This window comes from Molossus molossus, unplaced genomic scaffold, assembly GCF_014108415.1.
Source record: "Molossus molossus isolate mMolMol1 unplaced genomic scaffold, mMolMol1.p scaffold_m16_p_11, whole genome shotgun sequence".
Taxonomy (NCBI): domain Eukaryota; kingdom Metazoa; phylum Chordata; class Mammalia; order Chiroptera; family Molossidae; genus Molossus; species Molossus molossus.
The window spans coordinates 31,922,919-31,944,961 of record NW_023425346.1 but is presented as its reverse complement, the minus strand read 5'-3'; the positions used below and the strand labels follow the sequence as shown (position 1 = coordinate 31,944,961).

At 48.7% G+C, this 22,043-nt stretch overlaps 1 pseudogene; it reads right to left on the bottom strand.

The window, feature by feature from the left end:
• Positions 1-6,948: 6,948 nt before the first annotated feature.
• LOC118625607 lies at positions 6,949-8,076 on the bottom strand (annotated as a pseudogene).
• Between the last annotated feature and the right edge of the window lie 13,967 nt (positions 8,077-22,043).

Sequence of the window (22,043 nt, the reverse complement as noted above, 5' to 3'; positions counted from 1 at the left end):
TGGTACATACTATACAAGATTGTGTATCACATTGTGTTCTTATCATAAAAGCATCCCACTACATTATAACATTTTGCTACAGAGATTTGGATATATTGGAAGTCAAATTGTTTTATAAAGCCTATAACACTATAAAAGACATGTTCTGAACATTGTCAGCCTCGTTGGTGGGTGTTAGTCTCTTCCCCAAATGCCAGAGTGATAAAGAACTCTCGGTTATTTGACATTAATCTACGTATCTGGTGTGTGAGGCTCAATGGAAGATATTCTAGGAGAAGGTCACATGCTGCAGTACCAGCCATTGCAAATGTAGTCCCCAAGTGTCTCACCTGGGAAGATACTAGTTTAAATGGCAGCATCCACTGTTCCTGAGACAGGCAATGAGCAATCACTGGGGATATACACAAGAGCAGCAGGAAGTGCCTCAGAATTCTGGGAGCCCCGACTGTACACAGTTCTGTTCCATGCCACCATCTGGGAATGCGGACATTGGCAGGAAGAGCGTGGTTCCCTTCTGCATAATGGCATTATTGTAAGAGAAGAATTCTAAGAATACATTTCCTGCTGTTGTCCCCTCGCCTGTCCAGTTCTCCCTAACGCTTTTATTCAAACCTTTGCTTTCTGTTCTTGATCACATTTAAAATTTCCTGATTTCTAGCCCTGGCCAATGTGGCCCAGTTGGTTAGAGCATCATCCCATTCACTGAAAGGTGTTGGGTTTGATTCCTGGTCAGGGCACATAACCAGGTTGTGGGTTTGGTCCCTGGTCAGGGTGCAAATGAGAGGTAACCAAACCATTTTTCTCTCTCATGTTGATGTTTCTCTCTTTATCCTTTCCTCTCTCTAAAATCAATCCAAAAAAAAAACAAAAAACATATCCTTGGGTGAGGATTAAAAATTTTTTTGTTTTGTTTTCTAGAATGAGGTAGGATGCTATAAATACATATCTATATTATACAACATATTAAAATACATAGATCCAAACATCTCATTCTTTCTTTGAAGGCTACTTTTGTTATTATAGTTTATCCCATTTCACCTTTATCAACTCATCTTCTACCATATTTCTTTACTCCTTCCTCTTGTAATTTCACAATAGCCGTTCTCTTTTTGTTCCGGACTCTCCAATACTTTCAACTGCTCATTTATCAAACCACCTCTGAACCACTACTGATATTTAACTGCCTGGGAATAGTTATGATAGAGATTAGACAAGCCCTGGCTGGTTTGGCTCAGCCGTTAGAGCATCGGTCCACAGACCAGAAAGACCTGGGTTCGGTTCCCGCTAAGGGCACATACCTGGGTTGCAGTTTGTCCCCAGCCCAGTTGGGGTTGTGTGGGTGGCAACCAGTCAATGTGTCTCTCTCACATCAATGTTTTTCTCTCTCTCTTCCTCCCTCTCTCCCTCTCTCTCTATCTGAAGATAAATGCAAAAATGTCCTCGGATGAGAATAAAAAAAAAAAAGTTAAGAAAGATTAGACAAGGTGCCACCCATATCTTCTTAATTTTCCCAACTCAAATATTTCCTGGGATTTTGTTTATAAAACACTGAGCACATTGCTCACAGTTTGATCTTTTTTCCCCTTTTACATTCCTTCAATTTCTCAGTTTCTTTACTAAAAGGAAATGATCACAGTCACCTAGGGAAATATGTCTGAGAATTAGAGTTGCACCCCAGAGGGGATGTAACACTTTGCTAGGGCTGCTGTAACCTGTACCAGGAACCGGGTGGCTTAAACAACAGAGATGTATTGTCTCACTCTCTCGAGGCTAGAAGGCTGAGGTCAAGATTTGGGTTCCGTCTAAGGGCTGTGAAGATCTGGTTCATGCCTCTCTCCTAGTTGCTGGTGCTTGGCTGATCTTTGGGCCTTGGCTTGTAGAAGCAGCACCCCCACCTCTGCCCACATCCTCACGTGGCATTCTCCCTGTGTGTGCCTGTCGCCAAGGCCCTTTTTAGAAGGACATCAGTCTTACTGGATTAGAGGCCACCCTAACGACCTCATTTTAATTTGATTACCTCTGTCAAAACCTTATCACCAAATAAGGTTTCATTCTGAGGTACTGAGAATGAGGTTTTCAAATTTGGGAAGAGGATACAATTCAGCCCTTAACAGGGGACCACGTTTTTCTGTTCTGCGTACGGCCGGGCTGGGCTGTGCCATGCTTCCTCAGCAGCAGACTTGATGATATGGCAGACAGTTCTTCCCAATTTCATTCTGCCTTTTGACCACATGACATTGGTCTCACTACCTATCATCATTCAAAGGAAACAGTCACTACTGGAGAGAGTGAAAATAGTGACTTGGTTTAAAAGAATCGACTTTTATCCCTAAAGGAGAACAAAACCTCGCTCAGACTCTGCACATCCTTGTTCCTGTCCCTCCTCGTCCCTCCTCATCCCTCCCCTCTCCCCACTCCTTCTCCCAAGCTGTAACCACATCTGACATTTTCTTCTGATGCCCCGCCTTAGAAGTCACTGGTTTAAGTCACTACCTGCTGCTTTGCACAAAGCTAAAGAAGCAGCTTGTCTAGAGCCCTTTCTCCAACAGCAGAGATGCTGAGCCTTCCCGCTGTGGACCCTCTGTTCCTCGCAGCCGTCCCCACAAAGCCGGTCACTGACCCAGGGATCCGCAATAGGTTTATCTGTGAGTGGAGAGGTCTGCGGGATGAGCTGGAAATGCTACACCTGGAGGGAAAATGAGTTTAAACGAGGCGGAAAGTGAATGGCAGAGTCCACGTAGCCATCCAGAAAATTCCGTGTTAAGTTTTGGTTCATCTTCCAAGCCGCCCAGGCTGTTTCCTGCAGCCTCCTCGTTAGGGAGCCGGCGCGGCGGTCTGGCAGGCCCAGGGGAACAGAGCTGCAAAGCCGAACGCTGGTTTAGGTGGTTGTGTTTTGAGTTTTGTTTTTGCAAAGGAAAAACCAGCACATTGTTCACAACTAAACTGTTTACACTCCTTGTGTTCTCCTGATGCTCTGACATCAACCGAAATAAAGGGTGTTTTTACAAGTCAGGGAAACCTGTAAGCAGAGTTAATACCGAGACTCGGGAAAGCTTATTGAAAACCATCTTCCAATACCTACGGGTATTAGGCCTGACCACTGGGGAATCAGAGAGCCTAAGGGATGAAGGAGGAAAAGCACGTTTTGGGAAGACTTTAACACATGGGATAATCTGGTGTGGTCGAAGGGGCCACCGTTTTGGAGTAAAATACCTCTTACCAACTCTGCGACTTCACCTCTCTGATCTCAATGTTTGCGTTTCAAATTTTACCAAATGGGGAAAATAACTTCTGTCTCAAGGGTGAATATTAGGTGAGATGATACAGAACGACAATGTTTTTACCTCGACGGTTCATTTGTAAACAAATTCTCATGCCCAATTCAACAGAAGTATCTCAATACTGTTTTTGACTTAAAGGGAGGAAAGGAATGGCCAGGAAAACGAGAGACAGCGAGACAAGGAAAGCAGCCACTTACACCGCAGCCTCCCCCCCCCCCCAGCCCCCTACCCCGCACAGCACCTCCCACTCAGCACCGCCCGCAGAACCCCTGCACAGCACCGCCCGCAGAACCCCGCACAGCACCTCCCACTCAGCACCACCTGCAGAACTCCGCACAGCACCTCCCACTCAGCACCGCCCGCAGAACCCCGCACAGCACCTCCCACTCAGCACCGCCCGCAGAACCCCCGCACAGCACCTCCCACTCGGACACACCGGACTGGCCAGAGCGAGGCCAGACAACCTGCGTGCTCCCCACCCGGGCTGCTCGGCCTGGTGCTCCCAGTCCAGCTGCAGACGCATCTACCTGCGCGCGCCTGTCGATTGACAACGCTTTCCTTCTGTTCTGGCATAGAAGTTCAGGGACAAAGGAGACTTTGATTTGTACAGCTCACTCTAGTGCCTCCCTCTCTCCCAATTACGTACTCCTTTTGAAGCGCGCCGTCTTTTCTCGGCACATGAATGAAGAGCAGGGAACAATCTTTTATTTCTCTTTTATGCACTGAAGCTCCACAGTGCTGAGCAGATAGTAGACGTTCAATAAATGCTTTATTAACTGCATTTCCACTTGGGCTACAACAGTCAGCTTTTGTCAAACCAACTCTCCACTGAACACAATAAGAAGAGCTGGATTTTGCAAAAGACCATCTGTTTTAAGTCATTAGAGTGTTACCAAAGCAGGCAGAAATCAGGGACAAGGTCCTGGAGGAAAAGAAAATGGATTAAGATGAGACCAAGGGTGGGGACGTGTCTCCCCTCCAGGCACTTGCTGATTCGTAGGAAGGAAAGGGCTGAGAAGCTGAGGATACAATAAGACAGTAATAGCTAATTTATTATATCAATAAATCTGGGGGAAAACACACACACACACACACACACACACGCGCGCGCGCGCGCGCGCGCGCGCGCTCCTAGAACTCTAAGAAAGAAAAAAAAAGTGATGGCTAAGAGACAGAGACGCCAAGAAGCTAAGCAGAGTCTTACAGGGTTGAAGAAATAAAAACTGGAGCTGTGGGCGCAGTAAAAAGAGGCCCGGGTAAATCTCTGGCTCCCAGTTGTGATCCCTGAAAGGCTGGGAGTAAGGAAGAATCAGAAAGACCTTTGTTGTCAGCAAGACTGAAACACACCTTCACAATTGATCACTCCAAGTTGGCATCAAGGCAAGCATCCTATTCTAACTGCCTTCCAGAAGCAAAGGTAAATCCACTCTGGAGGAAGACAATATCATCCAGAAATTCTATGATTTTCTATTTAATTATCCAATGATTGCCTTTATACATTTCCCCTACCCTTACCTTTCAAAGCCTCCTGGTGAGGTATGGAAAAGGCATGAAGAGTCAGAAACCCTGGCCTCTAGGTCTGTTTCCTTATTTACAGGTTTATCCAGCTTTGACATTTTCTGTTTCCACTTGTGGAATTAGACTCTGCCTCACCCTAACTGCGCGGCCTCCTGTGTTAACCGCATCTTACCCACCCCATTGGAGGGAGGGATTCCTGTGGCAGGGTTATGGGAATGGCTGGACATACACACTGGACACACACACAGTCACACATACCGCCCAGGGAAGGAAGACACAGCATGCATGGGGGTTGCACATAGGAACAGCATGAACAACCAGAGGCTGTAGTACCAAGAGGGTGTGGTGACTGTTTTCATGGGATAATGGGATTAGCTGGTTTGAGATGTTCTATGGACTGGAACCCACTCCTCGGGGTTAAGCAGGAGCTGTGCCTGGTCCCTCTGATAAGGAATGCCGTTTGCCTAGAGGACCTTAACTGCAGGGGCAGGGTGGTGTGGGGGGCCTTGCAGTGGACCCTTTGAGGCTCTCCCAAATTTGACCAGTTGTCAAGGCAGCACGTAATATTGAGCCTTTATTTTAGGACGTACACCATACCTCCCAAGAGAAGGCCACTAGTGCCCAATGTCTGCTACTGTCCTTAATTGTCTTGCCTTTTTGCTTATTTTTACATCTTGTACTGCCTTTAAAAACAAAACAGTCTTGTGGTTCTCACCAAAGTTTCAGTCCTCATCACTTCATCTCTGCTGCAATAGCATCATGCAGTAGGTTTCTGCATTTCCATTTCTCCCCTGGTTACATCTACTGTTGTCACAGCTGACATATTAATCATCACAAAATACCACTGTCACCACGCTGCTTCCCGGCAGCTCCTCGCAGCCTTTCAGGAGCTCTCTGCCGCCGGCGGGCACGCCGGCCGGGGTGTGAACGTGCGCTAGGCCAGCACCAGGGCGGCCGGCGGAGCCCACCTGGCCTGCTGCGCTTCAAGAGCCACATCTGATTTCGGGAGGAAAAAATTAGCTATTTACCTCCATGCTGCTACTTTCTAAACAGGATCTGATAACAAAACTCAAACAGTAAAGTCAGTGCCCATGATTGACATTTCCTTTTCCATAAAATAGGTAATCTTGGTTTTAAGAACATGCTTCTTATTTATCAGGGTCAAAAAGAGCTGTTTCTGAATGATTAAAAAAGGTGTGGCTGTAACCATTTTTATTCTTCCTGAATTGATCTTCTGCAAGAGAAGATTGAGAAGATAGACCCATTAGAAAGGCTCTCGTTTTCCCTGCTGACTCTCTGGTTGCTCTGACTACCACAGGGAGCACACAGGATCCCCATCGCATAATTCCATCACTCATCTGGAAATAGAGTTTATTTTTTATTTTTATTGTTTTAAAGGTTGGAAAAATTACTTTTTGCAGGCTTAAGAAGCACTGAGTATAATTAAACTGTAATCCAGAGTTAGATCCAATTGCAAAATAAAATTTATTGTAGGTGAAACTATGAAATTTTCAAAAAAAACCCAAAAACTATAAAATTTTCTAATACTTGATTTTAATACATTGCACTAATTTTCTAAAACAACACAGAGGAACCAATATTTAGAGTAGATGGAGTCCTTATGAAAAATCTGGCATCAGGTATGTCATATATACCTGGGAGATATATAGATCTCCCAAGCTTATATGAACTAGGAAACAGATGATGCGTATCTCAACAGCAGTACTAGCATGCAGAGTTTGAGACTGGGATTTATAAATGCTTTTCAAAGCATGGGGTTTGGAGAAGGAGGAGACATGTTGTTTCCAAAACCTGAAGTTTTTCTCAGGATTGAAGTCAAAATTGTAATTGTCACAAAAGAGGAAAAAAGGGAAGCTTGTTTCATTGTTCATCTGCATCTGAAAGCCCAGTATCCCTGAGATAGGAACCACTGCGATAGGAAGGGAGAAAGCAGGTTAATTATACCTGCAGCCCTGGTTATCAGGTATAAACTCTGCATTTCCCATCCTAAGGCTTGACAGCACCAAGATGTTTCAGTAATGGTTCATCGTAAACCCAACATTCTCCATCTTCGTGAAATAACCTTGTCTCCCATTGAATCCCCTTCTCCTTCCTTTCTCGGGCTTCTGCTCTTTGTCTTTCTTCAAGTCTATGCTCCAGTTGCTGAGAGGTACCATTTCACGACCTGAATCATTCGGTCTCTGGCATACTTCTGGTCACTAATGCTCACAAACAGGTCTGATGTGCAAAAACAGTCTGCCTACATTTCTAAAAGAGATCGTTTAGAATAAATGTTAGAAGAACTACCTTAGGAAGGTCCAGTCCAAGCTCATCTGTGACAAGAGATGCATGATAATGCTCTCGTGCTCGTCCTCTGACCCCGCCCCCCTCATCATCTCTATCATCATAGGAATTGAAAAGGTCAGCATCACTTGGTCCACTAGACATAGAAGAATTAAGTGAATCTGTGGTATCTGGATGCTTTAAGTTTAGACTATTTCCTGAGCTGCTGTGAGTCAAGTGTGAGGCAGATCTAGAGGAATCTATTAAATACTTTGGGGATGAGCCACTTTAATGAAATTCATCAGCATCAGAGAATTCACATTCACTACTAGAGTAAGAGAACCAGGACTGTATTTGGAGACAGTTGACATGGCTGAGGAAGTTAGACTGCTACTAGGTGGTGAGTGCCCACTGCCTGTGCTATTTGGTGTTGGAGTCTGATGATGTCCCAAGGTAGCTAAGCTAATATAGGTATAACTGGTAGGGAAGATGGATGCTCTGATTTACACACCTGAGCAGGTTCTGGAGGTAAGGCAGTCTGGGGAGACACTGTGTTGATCACAGGTTCTAGGGGACTATGGTGATATATTGCATCTACAAGAAGAAAAGTAATTTGAGCAATCTTTAGCAACATGATGCAGTATTTAATTGATTTTATCATGCTATTTGTTGTCTCTTTGAGAGTTTTAGTTTTTTTTCCTTTGTTCATCATCTTCATAGTTTTGAAGTTTGTCATTGAAAAGCTTTAAATGTTCTATCAAGATTTGTAGGTAGACATCAGCCTCTGTAAGTTTCTTATCAAAGTCTTGGACACTAGGAACAAATCCTGAATCTAAGCCCCAGACGGCAGCAGGAAGGAGGTGGGGAGAAAGCAGCATTCTCGCCCATGCCCTGGGTGGACAGCAGGGACCTGGGGACTCAGGGGTGGGCTGCTGGCCCCTCTCCCGGACCCTGGGGGTCTACTCACTCTGCAATTGGCCAGCAAGAAAGCCATTCACCAAGGCTCCCAACCTCTGTGCTTTCAGGAGCTGGGGGTCACGTCTGAGCAACCCTTTTCTCCCCCCACATGGATTGCAGGGCTGCAGCACAGAGAGTTCTGCCAGGTTCCTAGACTTTATGTTTTAGAGCAATTTTAGATTCACAGCAAAAATGGGAAGGAAGTACAGCAAGTTTCCACATATGCCCTGCCTCCACACATGCACAACTTCCTCCACTATCAACATTCCCACATCACAGCGGTACATTTGTAACAATGGATGAACCTACACTGACGCATCATTATCATCAAAGTCTGTAGTTTACATTAGGGTTCACTCTTGGTGTTGTTGGATGTTTATGGATTGGACAAATGCATAAAACACATATCCATGATCTCAGTGTTATATAGAGTAGTTTCACTACCCTAAAAATCCTCTGTGCTCTATTTATTCATTCTCCCCCCACCTCTGGTCACCACTAATCCTTTTATATCTCCATAGGTTTGCCTTTTCCAGTATGTCACATAGTTGGAATCATACAGTATATAGCTTTCAGTTTGGCTTCTTTTACTAAGTAATCTGAATTTAAGTTTTATCCGTGTCTTTCCATGGCTTAATGGCTTGTTTCTTTTTAGCATTGAATAATATTTCATTGTCTGGGTGTACCACAGTTTATTTATCCGTTCACCTACTGAAGGACATCTGGGTTGCTTCAGAGTTTTGGCAATTAAGAATAAAACTGCATTTGCACACTCTTGCTTGTAAACAAACCTACCTGGGCTGGCCAGGCCAAAAGAGACGGTGGTGGGAATGCCGATTAACAGCAACATCAGCAAGTACTGCTGTGTGGGGTTGCATTTACGACAACTGCTAACTATACCCATGCACACGGCTGCATTTTGAAATTCAGGTCTGGGCACTTTTCAGGGATACCAGATTTTTCCAGTAGAAATTATTCAGTTAGCATCCACAAGCATTTATTGAGTATATTCAACATGCAGGTGGATGAGGGGGTGCCTCAGATGACTACCTGTCCTCAGAAGGGCTTGAGAGCAGTGTAGAGAGCCCGTTACTCCTATACTGTCCATAACAATGAACACTTATTGAACAAGTACTAAGGGCCATATACTGTGTTATATATTTCATTTAATCCATACATTGACCCAGCAAGGACATTTTACTCAGATCAGGAAACTAAGACTCAGGCAGTTTCAAAAAAAGCCCTCCCCAGCTGAACTGTGGAAACTTGAAATGCATTTAGGACCACCTGGACCTGCCCTTGTCCATTTGCTGGTGTACATAGGAAGCTACTCTTTGGACCCTAAGATCTCAGATTATGTTCTCTATTACTTTCCCTCTAAGCCAAGGGCAGGATGGAAGATGCATAGGAAAAACTCCTCCTTGGATTCCACACACATAAAAAGTATAATAGGTCTCTTGTCCAGCAAGGAAACTTGATGACTCCCTTACAAACGATTTGGTCTCCCTGAGTTAGAGCAAGATGAAGACATCATCCAGGAATGATTACCCACCTCAGAAAGGGAAGGAAGGAAGGAAAGTCATTCTGAGCCTATGGGACAGCTGATGCTGTAGTTTGGGGCTGATACCTCTCCACGGCGTACTGTGATAAGCCTTTCAAGAGACATGCTGATTTTTTTTTAAAGAGTGGGCAGAGGAGGGCAGAAAAAGAACCACCACAACAAAATAACAAAAATAAATACAGCAAAGCAAGAAGGAATTAATAAAAATATAAGGAGAAATTGAGAAACTGAAAACAGTAAAACTAATATAAATAAACCCAAATGCTGATCAGTTGACAATAAAAAATACAATAGTTAATAATGCTCTTGCTCACCAGGGCTGGTCTAGCTACTGCTATTGCTGAATGACCAACCTACCAGCAACAGGAACAAGGCTGAGTTCATAGTAAAGCACTGACCCTTGTGGAGACCAACCAACCAGTTAGTGGTGGTTACACTGGGCTCCTCCCACCTGACAAACGCAGTGATTCCTTTTGACTGGAATAAACACATATTATGGGGTTTGTTTTTGTTTTTAATTCTCACTCAAGTATACTTTTCCATTTATCTTCAGATAGAGTGGGGGCGGGAGAGACGTCCATGTGAGAGAGACACATCAGCTGGTTTCCTCCCAGGACTCCAATCAGGGCCGGGGACGAATCGCAACCTGGAATCAAACCTGTGACCCTTTGATCTGTGGGCTGGTGCTCTAACCGCCGAGCCACACGGGCCAGGGCTACCCATATTACAGGTTGTTTTTTTTTTTATCCTCACCCGAGGACATTTTTCCATTTTTTGTTCAGGCAGAGTGGGAGGGAGAGAGAGGAACAGAGAGAGAGAGAGAAACATTGATGTGAAAGGAACACATCAAATGGCTGCCACCCGCACAACCGACCAGGGCCGGGGACAAACTGCAACCAAGGTATGCACCCCCAGCGGGAACCCGAACTCGGGTCTCTCAGGACCGCAGGCCGACGCTCTAACCGCTGAGCCAAACCAGCCAGGGCCATATTACAGGTTTTGATTTGCCTTTCCAACATCACTACTCAAGGGCTTTCAGAATGTCTCATCCACCAACAGAATCCTGCATCGTACCACAAAGGAGCAAGGGACTCACTTTATAGCCAGGGAGGTGTGCTGTGGGCCCAGCTATTCTATACCATGAAGTTGCCATTATGAAATGACTCAATGCCAAAGTGCCAGTTTTGAAAGGATACCACCTTCTAGGATGCAATGTGTACATGAACATAATGACTGTTACGAGGGGCTGTGTCCCCAGTAGGTAGAACGCATGGGTCCGGAGTAAAGGGAAAGAATGGCTGGGCTTGCCATCACTCCCAGCGAGCCACTCGGGAAAGGCACGCTTAGAGCTCCTGCAAATCTCTGTCTGCGTGTTCAGAGGTCCTTGATCCCCGCAGGAGTCACAGAAAAAGTCCTCTTCAACTTTAAGCTATGACAGCTGCTTGTTCACTTCGGGTTCCTTGAGCAAAGCGACCACAGGCAAACAGGGGTGCTACTCTCTTGGCTGCGGTAACCTGGCTAATTGGCCCTGATCAGCAGGAGTGTGGTGGTCTGCTTTTACACCTACAGGGGAGACGAGGGGAGGTTAGGGGACAGGGTAGGTTCTGTTTGGCTCTTAGGTAACCCATGGGTTTCTCTTGGTGCTCCTCCACCCAACTGCAACGGTAAATCATCGAGGAGGGCAACCGGCTCGGGGATGAAGATCCTGATTCCCCCAACAGATAGAGAGCTAGACAGCAGAGGGTGAGGAAAACCGAGAGGGGTAGGAGACAGTGAGCATCACTTGCATCAAGATCAGCTGCCGCAGTGGGGCCTGCAGTGGGTGTCACTGGCCTTCGGTCTCCCCAGGGACCCGAGGCATCCTGGGGGAGGTACTTCCAATGAGACGAACTTATCCTAGTACTGAAATGTGGCGACGCCGAGAGGCACTGCCCCGAACCCGCTCCAGGACTGGGCACGCTCCCTCCTGCCGCTGGAGGGCTGCTGTTCGCTGCTGGCGTGGCTCTCAGTTGTCTCTCCTTGAGCATTGCCCTTGGCTGAAAGGAGCTATCTCGCTTAAGGTTATGCCCCTTGCTGGTCAGCCAGGGTCTACTTGACGTGAGGGTCCAAAGGCCTGGCGCCCTTGCCTCGGTTTGAGACGTCTCTAAGGGGCCATCCCTGCTTCGGCTGTGGCCCATCTCCGTGGACCGCCTCCCTCAGTCCGTCCTGCTCCCCTCACGCCCCTGCAGCCTCGCTGCCGAGAGCACACTCCAACAAGGACCGTGTACAAACCTCCGCCTTCGTGGGTTTCCTAGGAAACCCAACTTACATTAGTGGTGACTGGGCATTTTAGAAGGTGAATCTCCCTGTTTTCCTGTGGGCACCAACCACTGCATCCTTGAATGGCAAAAGGGAAGCTGAACGGGAGTGCAGAAAGGGGCAGAGAAACCTCAGAACCCCCTCGCGTCCTCGGCTAATGGCTGTATCGTAGGCGGCAGCGGCAGGAACGAACCAGGGGCTCTGCAGCTCAGACATCTCCCTTCCTCTCCGTGGTTCCCACACAGCTGGAGGCCAGGGGACCACTTTGCTCTTTCAAACAGGTTTTGGCCCGGTTTTGTGGCATCTCTGAGAGGCCTTCTGTTAAGCGATCAGCAAAAGTGCTAACTACTGTCAGGAATGAACACAGTGCTTCCTGCACTCTGCTCTTTGCTGTCTCCTCGGAGAGAAACTAAGGGATATTTCCTAAGCAGGATGCCGTTTAACATCTTTCTTTTAAAATATATTTTTAGCAGCCCCCAGTTCAAGGTAGCTTAATCTGAAAGGAAGCTTTATCCACCTCAAAACCATTTCTTCACACTTCAATTCTCTTCAACTTTTTAAATGTGTCATTATGGTCTATTGGTTACCAAAAAGACATTTAGAGCGGATCAGAGACACAGGTGAGAGAATGAATGAATCAGACGATATCCCCTGTGGTGCGCCGTGGCCAGATTTTCCAGTTGCCCATGCAGAAGCCTCCATGTTTTAAGGTCAGCATCAGAGTTGGGACCAATGACAAATAGAAGGATGAGAACGTGGTAAATGAAGGGTTGTTGCTGCTTATTCCCTGCCATCAAAGGGAACTGGAGAGAACAGCCCATCTGACGGGAGGTTCAAGGACGTGGGGTGCTGTCCAACGGGAGGTTCAAGGCCACGGGATGCCATCCGACGGGAGGTTCAAGGCAGCGGGATGCCATCTGACGGGAGGTTCAAGGCCGCAGGGTGCCATCTGACGGGAGGTTCAAGGCCGCAGGGTGCCATCTGACGGGAGGTTCAAGGCCGCAGGGTGCCATCTGATGGGAGGTTCAAGGACGCAGGGTGCCATCTGACAGGAGGTTCAAGGCAGCGGGATGCCATCTGACAGGAGGTTCAAGGATGCGGGATGCCAGCACACCCACCCCACCCCCTTCAGTACCTCTGATGCTCACTCCGGGCTGAGGAGACAATGGCAGGAGACGCCACTTGGTTTGTTATGATTCTCTCCTCTCAGGCAGAATGTGGGCGTTGTGAGCACCGCTGGTACGTGGAAGAGAGAGCTGGGGATCCTTGCTGCAGCCTGCCCCTGGCTGCCTGGGGCACAGGGGAGGGCCGATTTGTATGATGGCCTCTGTGCCGCCTGAGTTGCTTCAGGTCACCACAGAGCTGGTTTACCATGAGATGCCTCACCAGGGTCCCGTCGGCTTTACAGCCGGTTTCCCAGTACCTGAGCCTCCTCCCCTTGCACAAAGCTGCCCCACCACACGTGCTTTCCCTCCAGTGCTGACTGCATCCCCGGCTGGAACACGCAGCCACAGGACAAGCAGGGCGGACCCTGCCCCGGCCCCATCCCTGGCCCTCCCTCTGTGGGTCCCCAGACCTGACCTCCCCCTCTTCTCCCCCGGCATCCTTCTGTGACTCCTTTCCTGGGGGCGGGGTGGGGTTTTTCCAGAAGGCCCGGGAGGCTTCTTCTGTCAGTCTGGCCCCACTCTGCACCTGTCAGCCCTCACAGTGCCAGGATGTGGTGATGCTGAGAAACCCGACCACACGCTCCAGGGGCGTGCTGGGCGGCAGCCCCGGGGCCGCGTTCACACACACCCACACTGCTCTCACCAGTTCACGCTCAGGTCTGGGCAATGTCGGCCCTGCAGGGGACATTCCTACTGCAGTCCAGGAAGCTCTCATTTTGTCTTCGCTTAGAAACTCTTCATCCGTCGTAGGGCCTCAGCCCGGCTCCATGCCCACCCTCAGGCTCAGGACGCTTTCTGGCTCAACAGAAGGACAAAGTGGACTATGGTCCATTGTGGGCACAGGCCATTTCCTTGGACATCGTTGCTCCCTTGACCTTGTCTGCCGTGTCCTCCCATCAGGAGCTGTTCCGCCACCTGCGGGTCCGGCGAGCTCTTCCAGTCCTGTGGCTTCAGTCAGCAGGATCGTGGAAGAGAAGAAACAAGATCGCGGCTGCTGTGGAATGCGCTGGTGACGATGAGGTTGTTTGTCATCGCTGCACCATGACAAGCTTCTGTGTGCTAGGCTCTCGGGGTGGAAAGATGGCTGAGAAGGCACAGTTCTCAAGTGTGGCCACTGAGGTGCGGCACAGGGGGTGAAGGCGTGGTCCTGTGAAGGAGAGGTGCCCAGGGAGCCCCACAGAGCACACGGCTGAGGGGGGCTCATGGAAACGGGTATGGCAGCATGGCCCCTGGAGTCAGCTACTGAGGCCAATGCTGCCTTTGCCTCTGTGGGGCCGTGGGTGAGTGTCTCAACCTCTCTGTGCCGGGGTTTCATCATCTGTAAAGTGGGGGAGACCAAGTCCCTGGAGCGCAGGCCCATTGTGAGGGCCGGAGGAATGAGCACACGAAGCTCGTAGCACAGCCCCAGCATATGCTCGGTGCTCAATTCGCTGGCAGAAGACTTTAGAACGTCTGCTTTCACCCTTCCTGTGACAGGAACCTTTTCATCCTTCCAGGCAGATGTAAAAGTAGAGGAAACCCCAGGAGACGGGAAGGAAGAGAAGAGAGAGTCGAGGCTGGGAGAGTAAAGCAGAGGGAGAAGCGGGAGGCACACCCCAGGCGGACGGTGGAGTCTCCCCTGTGCCTGCTCGGCCCGCTGAGGGCTTCTCCCTGGGGGGGAGGGAGTTACCTTCCCAGAAAAGATGCCTGGCCAGGGTCTCACGGGAACCAAAGTGAGGACATTTGCAGGATTCCTGAGAAAACCGAGAAGCTGCAAGGCCTCCACTGTGCAGGATACACACCCCACAGTTCCACGTGTCAGCCCGGGAAACAATGTGGCACAAACAGCGAGGGAAACGAGACTGGACACCCAAGGTCGTCAGTCCACACACTTAACAACTGCTGTTAGATGATATACAGGATTTTCTGTTGATTAAATATCTTGTGAACATGAAGGAAGAGTATTTATCAAGGGCTTCAAACTTTCAGGTATTTTAGGGGAAAGGGCGGGAGCACTATGTCATTTGACTGTTTCCCATGCCACTGGTTATTTGGCCAGTATAATTAAGAAAATGCCACCCTGGCCGGTTTGGCTCAGCGGTTAGAGCGTCGGCCTGTGGTCTGGAGAGACCCGGGTTCGGTTCCCGCTGAGGGCACGTACCTCGGTTGCGGTTTGTCCCCAGCCCTGGTTGGGTCGTGTGGGTGGCAACCACTCCAGCCCTGGTTGGGTCGTGTGGGTGGCAACCACTCGACGCGTCCCTTTCACGTCGATGTTTCTCTCTCTCTCTCTCTCTCTCCCTCCCACACTCTATCTGGACAAAAAGTAGAAAAAGTGTCCTCGGGTGAGGATATAAAAAAAAAAAAAAAAGAAAATGCCTGGGCCCTGGCCAGTTTGCTCAGTGGTTAGAGCGTCGGCCTGTGGACCAATGAGTTGAGGGTTCGATTCCAGTCAAGGGCATGTACCGGTTTGTGGTTCGTCCTGGGCCCTGGTCAGGTCGTGCAGGAGGCAACCAATTGATGTGCCTCTATCACATCGATGTTTCTATCTCTCTCTCTCTCTCTCTCTCTCTCCCCCTCCTTCCCACTCTATCTGATGACAAATAGAAAACTATCCTCAGGTAAGGAATATAAAAGAAAGAAAATGCCTTGGACACAGACAACAATGCTGGGGGGGGAGGTGCAGGATTGGGAGGACGGTGTCAATGGGGGAAAAAGAAGAAACATCTATAACAAAAAATAATAAATAAAAAGAGTAAAAAAAAAGAAAGCGCCTTGATGTGGATTCCACTGAGGGATGAAGAGGCGTTTCCAGATGGACAGGCAGAGAGGGGATGGACATACCGATAGAGGGAACACTGAATGAAAGTCCAGCTCGGAGGAAAGCCTGGCTTGTGTGGAATGCACCAGTGACAGGGTTTTCCCTGAGCATGACGTGCAAGGAGAGGGAGAGGAGGCTGAGAGCTGGGGCTGGACCAGGACATGTCTTGCCTGAACTTGCACTTGACCTTTCAAAGCTGTAAGAAATTACTGAACGGTGTGGAGCTGGGGAATGTCAGCCTCGAAACACAGCAGAGAATGGTTGCTAAGGGGCTGTGATTGGACAGCGGGGAAAATGTTAGAATCGTCCTACAATAGCTCAGGTAGGACCAAGGAAGGCCTGACGACAGCAGAAGGAATCCAGGCTATTGGGCAAGTCACCTTCTGGAAGTCAGGAGAGCTCGAAGAGCTTGTCGATAAGAGAGGGGACGGCTCTCTGCTTCCTGGTTTGGGTGACTGAGGGGATGATGAGGACTCAAGAGAGAGAGTACATACAGGTGGGAAAGATAAATTCTTTCTGGAAGCAAGATGGAGAAGATGAGCCGAGTGGACAGGGGGACATGTGCACACACACACAGAAGGAGCGAAGTGAGTAGAAGACACTTTCCAGAGTGAAATTGAAAAGACGCTTAACTTATCAGCTGTTCTATATTATCTTTGCCACCTCGCCTCTTCTTCGGAGAGGGAATGTTTAAAGACATTGCAAAGGCAGAACAAACGGGTAACATTTATTAAGTGCTTCCCCTGTGACTTCTTTGGGTGGTTAAGTACTTTACCAAATTACCTCATTTGATCCTCAAAACAGTCTTATGAAATGAATAGGACCATTTCCAGTTTAGAGATGAACCACTGAGAGTCAAAGGGCTTACGTAACGTGGTAAAAGGCCTCACAGTTAATATGCTAGAACTAATACCTCTCTCTGAGAATAAATACAATTTTAGGAAAGAAGAATTTTTCATTGCATATTTCTGGGTATGGGAACATAGGCTGATTAGAAATTCAGACGAACAAATGCACTTTGGCAGTTTTATTAACACCTTACATTTATATGTTTGTGCTTTCAAAATATGCTCACATTCCTTAGCTCCGATTTCTGTCACATCGACATGGGAAAGCCAGGGCAGGTGCTCATCCCTATCAGCTGATGAACAAACACTCGCTGGGCACGGCCACCGAGCAAGTCACCCACCATTCCCAGGGTGTTTCCTGAGGTTTCTTTCACGGTCCTGCTTGCAAGGTGTTCACAGTCTTTTGAGGAGTTGCTGCAGAAGGCTACAGAACATTAGGCCTGCACACCAAGTGAGACCTGGAGGCTATCAGCCATTAGCTTTCAAACCTCTTTCCCAGACCCTAGGGTCTCTAGGACAATGGCTCTCAAAGGTGGACTGATTTGCCCCCTGGGGGACACTTGGCAATATCTGGAAACATACTCATTCTCACAACTATGGGACAGGGTGGGTGCTGCTGACTGGTGGTAGGTAGAGGGTAGGAATGCTCTCAACATCTTGCAAGGTCCGGGACAGCCCCCCGCCCCCCAACAGAGAATCATCCAGTCCAGGACAGCAACAGTGCTGAGGCTGAGAAAGCTGCTCCGGGGTAATACAATTACCTGGTTTAAATTTAATTTCTTAAATCACACTTTATTTTAAAATAGTAATAAAACCACAGATATGCTGGAGATTATGACACGCTAAAGTTTAACACACTGTACTCACCAAAGGATTAACTTGGGCTGCCAAATTACGTACTTTCGTGGAGAGCTTGAACTACATCTTCCCGGCATAGTGATCGTAAAGGAGAGCAGTTCTTAACGAGATTACCCCCTATGCAGAGTACCCTGATATTTCCAGATGAGTCATTGTTGTTACTAAAAGTAACTATTTCTAACCATTTGTCTGGAAGTATCAGGGTTTTCTCAATAAAACACAGACATGAGTGTGGAAGCTGAGGCTGACACGAGACTACAAACCATCACGAACAGCTTCAAGTTCATGTTTGTGTCTTTATCAAACAGCCTAATGGACTGACTTAAAAGTAAATGTCAAGTGGGAACTTACACATTTGAATTCATGAAATACTGGAATCATTTGGGGGAAAACAGAGGTCTGCGCGACTAGAAAGCCGTTTGGCAAGCACTGGAGAGAGCTGGATACAGTGCAGAAGCTCAGGCCCGGCCCAGGCCTTCTCAGTCGGTCTCAGGGCAACACGGTCCGGTGCACGTGAGGGTTTGAGGACGGCTGGTCTGCCGCTTCCCAGAAAAGGAATGGAGTAGCGCTGGTGATAGAAACAGCAAGGACTGCAGACGAGGTGGGATTCCAGCAGGCATGATTCCAGTTAATTGTTCAGAAATGTGGGGAGGGTTTTCCAGGTGGGGGATGGGGCAAGACGAGGGGGCCAGGAATAGACCACCCTGGCCAGACGCCGGTCCTGGTAGCAGGACACTTAGGGACAGTTTGAAGAATTTAGGGGCAGGGGAACTGGAGGAGAGAGGCAGTAGCCAGCACACTCCCCCTCCGGGGCGACTTTGGGCCCCCTTACCCCGTTGACAGCAGCCTCCCTGGAATTCCTGGCCAGGATTGCCAGCCGCTTGGCCACCATGAATCAATTAAACCTTCAATAGCCCCAAGAAGTTGGGGCTCATTATCTCCAATTTCTAGATGGGGAGCCAACCACTTCCGAAGCTGCAATTACTGGAGGTCAGAGGGCACCCGAGGCAGGAAGTCTGGTCTGTAACTGCACATTCCTGGCCCTCCCAGGTTCTCCGTCCCTCCCGAGGGCCATGCGCAGGGGTGTGCTCACTGCTGCCCGGCGCTGGAGGAGTCCTGGCGGGGAGAAAGGGTTGTTAGCATCTCCACTCGGGCCAGGCCCCAACCTCCTGGGGTGGGGGGCAGGCTGCTGAGAGGGTTTGCTGGGAAGACGCTGGGACAGGGCAGCCTTGGGGAGTGGAGGGAGGTGGAAGAGGAGGCCGCTACGCAGAGGTCCCCCGAAGGAGGTCTCCAGTGGGGCTGTTCCTGAGAGGGGTTGGCACGGGAATAGCTCTCCGGTAGGAGTAGAGAGGAAACTGCAGTTGAGTCAGGAATCACCTAGCTTTGCTCAACAGGCCTAACTTGAAGCTTTACTGTGCCAGCTGCATCCTTTCTTTGGGGAAGCAGGTAGAGAGAGACACATTGATTGGTTGCCTCCTGAACAGCCCTGGTCAGGGCGGGGAAAACCTGCAACCCAGCACATGCCCTTGACTAGGATCGAACCCGCGACCCTTTGGTCCAAGGGCCGATGCTATAACCACCGAGCCAAACCAGCCAGGGCCCAGCTGCATTCTTTCCAGGCCCACATATAAACCCTGGGAGACAGAATGTGCTATTGGCTCATGGCCTGAAGCGTTGATTCTGACTGGGACCTTCTGACCAGCCCTGCTGTTGCTAGGGGTTTGGCATGGGGTCAGCTTTCTCTTGACTTCTTGAGAGACCCAGTGAGGTTCCTACGCCAAGGGATAAGGGGCAATGTCAGGGCAAGCTACTCCATGCCTCAGGGTCCCTCAACCACCCCGTCCGGAAGATGGAGAGGCTGGGACGCCCCTCTACCCTGCCCACACTGTGGAGGGCATTTGTCCACATCCAGCTGGGCCCTCTTAGCTCTGCCTTGGGGCTGATTCGTCAACTCCTAGAGGCTGTGTTGAGACCTGCCTCCCTCCATGCTGCCCTTTGATTCCCAGTTAATGATTCCCAGCTGTGCGGTCCTGAATCTGCTCAGACTTTCTGGGAAGAAAAAGCTCTGAAACCTGAGATCTTTACTAAGTGGCCATGGACACCTTTGGGGACAGAACAAGTGCTGTTGGTCCCTCCCCCCCCCAAGGATGCACGACGGCCTGGGGCACGGCAGGGTGAGCAGGGACGTCGCCTCGGCCTCTTGGCCTCTCAGGCCTCCTGGGTTGGCCTCAGGCATGAGACCTGTCCTTAAATTCAAGGAATGATCTTGGAGACAGGTTTCAGTCTAAGGAGACTGGGACTTCAGCAGAGCAGAGGGACAAGGGTTTCTTGCCTCTCCTCCCAATTCCTCAAACTGACCTTTCTGGGATTAAGAAACTTTCCTACAGCCTCAGACCCGGGGAAGGAGCAATATTAGGCTGAGAACACCTGACTATGGTGACCCTTCTCCAAGGAACAGCTCACGAAGTTGGCAAGGGTAGGGCGAGGTGTGAAGATAAATGGAGAGGCCCCAAGTTCATTGTCACACACCCAGTTAAGGGTACTACAAGAGGGTGTGCTCCTCAATCAGGAGTTTGTGTGGACACTTGACAACCTCCTGGGGAGCATTTCAGAGGAAAGGGGGAGAGAGAAGGGAAGACAATGAAGCTCAAAGCTGAGCAGTCAGCCAGCCTGAGCCCAGGTCCCTCCTCCCAGGAGCTGGGAGAGGAAGCCATTTGACCTGCTGAGCAAGGCTTCTGGGGGGGTGGGGGGGTCTATGGAGAAACAAGACGCTGTCACTGCTGACAGCTTGACTTCTCCTGCAAAGGCAGTGGCGTCCAGGTGACTTAAAAACCTGAAGACCTAGACAAATATAGGATATATGTCTTATATATACTATATAGCCATTAGAATCATGCTATTCTTCAAAAATATTTAAGTATATGGGGAAATTCTGATGATATATTTGTAAGTGAAAAGAAGCTAGTACTACAAACAGTACATACAGATTTGTTGAACACACACACACACACACACACACACACGGGAAGTGTGGAATATTGGAATTATGCCAACATGTCAACACTGATGTTATCTCTGTGTAGTAGCATTGTAGGTGACGCTTGGTTTCTTCATGTTTTTCTATACTTCCCAAATTTTCTATGATCAACATGCCTTGCTTTTGTAAACAGAGAAGACAATAGCTGTTTACTTAAGTGGTAGCCCTCATTCTGCCTAAACTGGTGGTTCTGTTTGAACTGGTGTAAAGTGTCAGAGTGTGAGCCACAGACAAGGGAGTTGGGGGCTTGGTGGACTGTTAGTGGCCTAAGACCATCCATTCCCCGTCTTCCTTCCTCAGTTTTGTCAGTGCTGTGCTCCATGTCTTCCATGTGCCCCTCCAGACTCACTCTCTGCTTCTCTCTCCCTCACACTGGGCCCAGGACGCTGACTTTATGGACTAGATCAAAAGCTCTGGTTGGGTTTGGCGAATAGGGGACACCAGCAGGAGATCTAAGGGAGACAAGAGCTCAGGGCCTGGGGTTGATTCTTCCAGCTTCCTCCCAGTGGGCTAGCCGTGTCTCTCTTTTGAAGGCTGTGGCCCCTGCAAAAGGCCCTCTCCGCACCGCCGTCAGTCTCTGGGTACCGCCCCCACCCCTGCGGCTTGGGGTGGTGTAGTGGTGAATGGAGGCTTGCCAAGACACACCCACACCCTAATTTCCAGATATGTAAATATGACTCAGTTTGGAAAAGGGGTCTCTGCATATGTAATTAAGTTTAGGATTTTGAGATGACAAGATAATGCTGTACTATTCAGGTGGGCCCTAAATCCAGTGACAAGTATCTTTATAAGAGAAGTAGAGGACAAAAGGAAGACAAACAATCCAATTAAAAATGGGCAGAGGACCTAAATAGACACCTCTCCAGTCAGGACATACAAATGGCCAACAGACATATGAAGAAATGCTCAACATCACTAATCATCAGAGAGATGCAAATTAAAACAACAATGAGGTATCACCTCACACCTGTCAGAATGGCTGCCAGCAACAAATCATCAAACACGAGCTGGCGAGGGTGTGGAGAAAAGAGGACTCTAGTGCACTGCTGGTGGGAATGCAGACTAGTGTAGCCACTGTGAAGAACAGTATGGGGTTTCCTCAAAAAATTAAGAATCGAGTTGCCTTATAGCCCAGTGATCCCACTTCTGGGACTATATTCTAATAATCCCGAAACATCAATCAGAAAGAATATATGTACCCCCATGTTCATAGCAGCACTATTTACAATAGCCAAAATCTAGAAACAGCCCAAGTGCCCATCAGCAGATGAGTGGATAAAAAAGCAGTGGTACATATACACAATGGAGTACTATGCAGCTGTAAGAAAGAAAGATCTCTTATCCTTTGAGACAACATGGAGGGACCTTGAGAGTATTATGCTAAGTGAAATCAGCCAATCAGAGAAAAATACCACATGATCTCACTTATTTGTGGAATG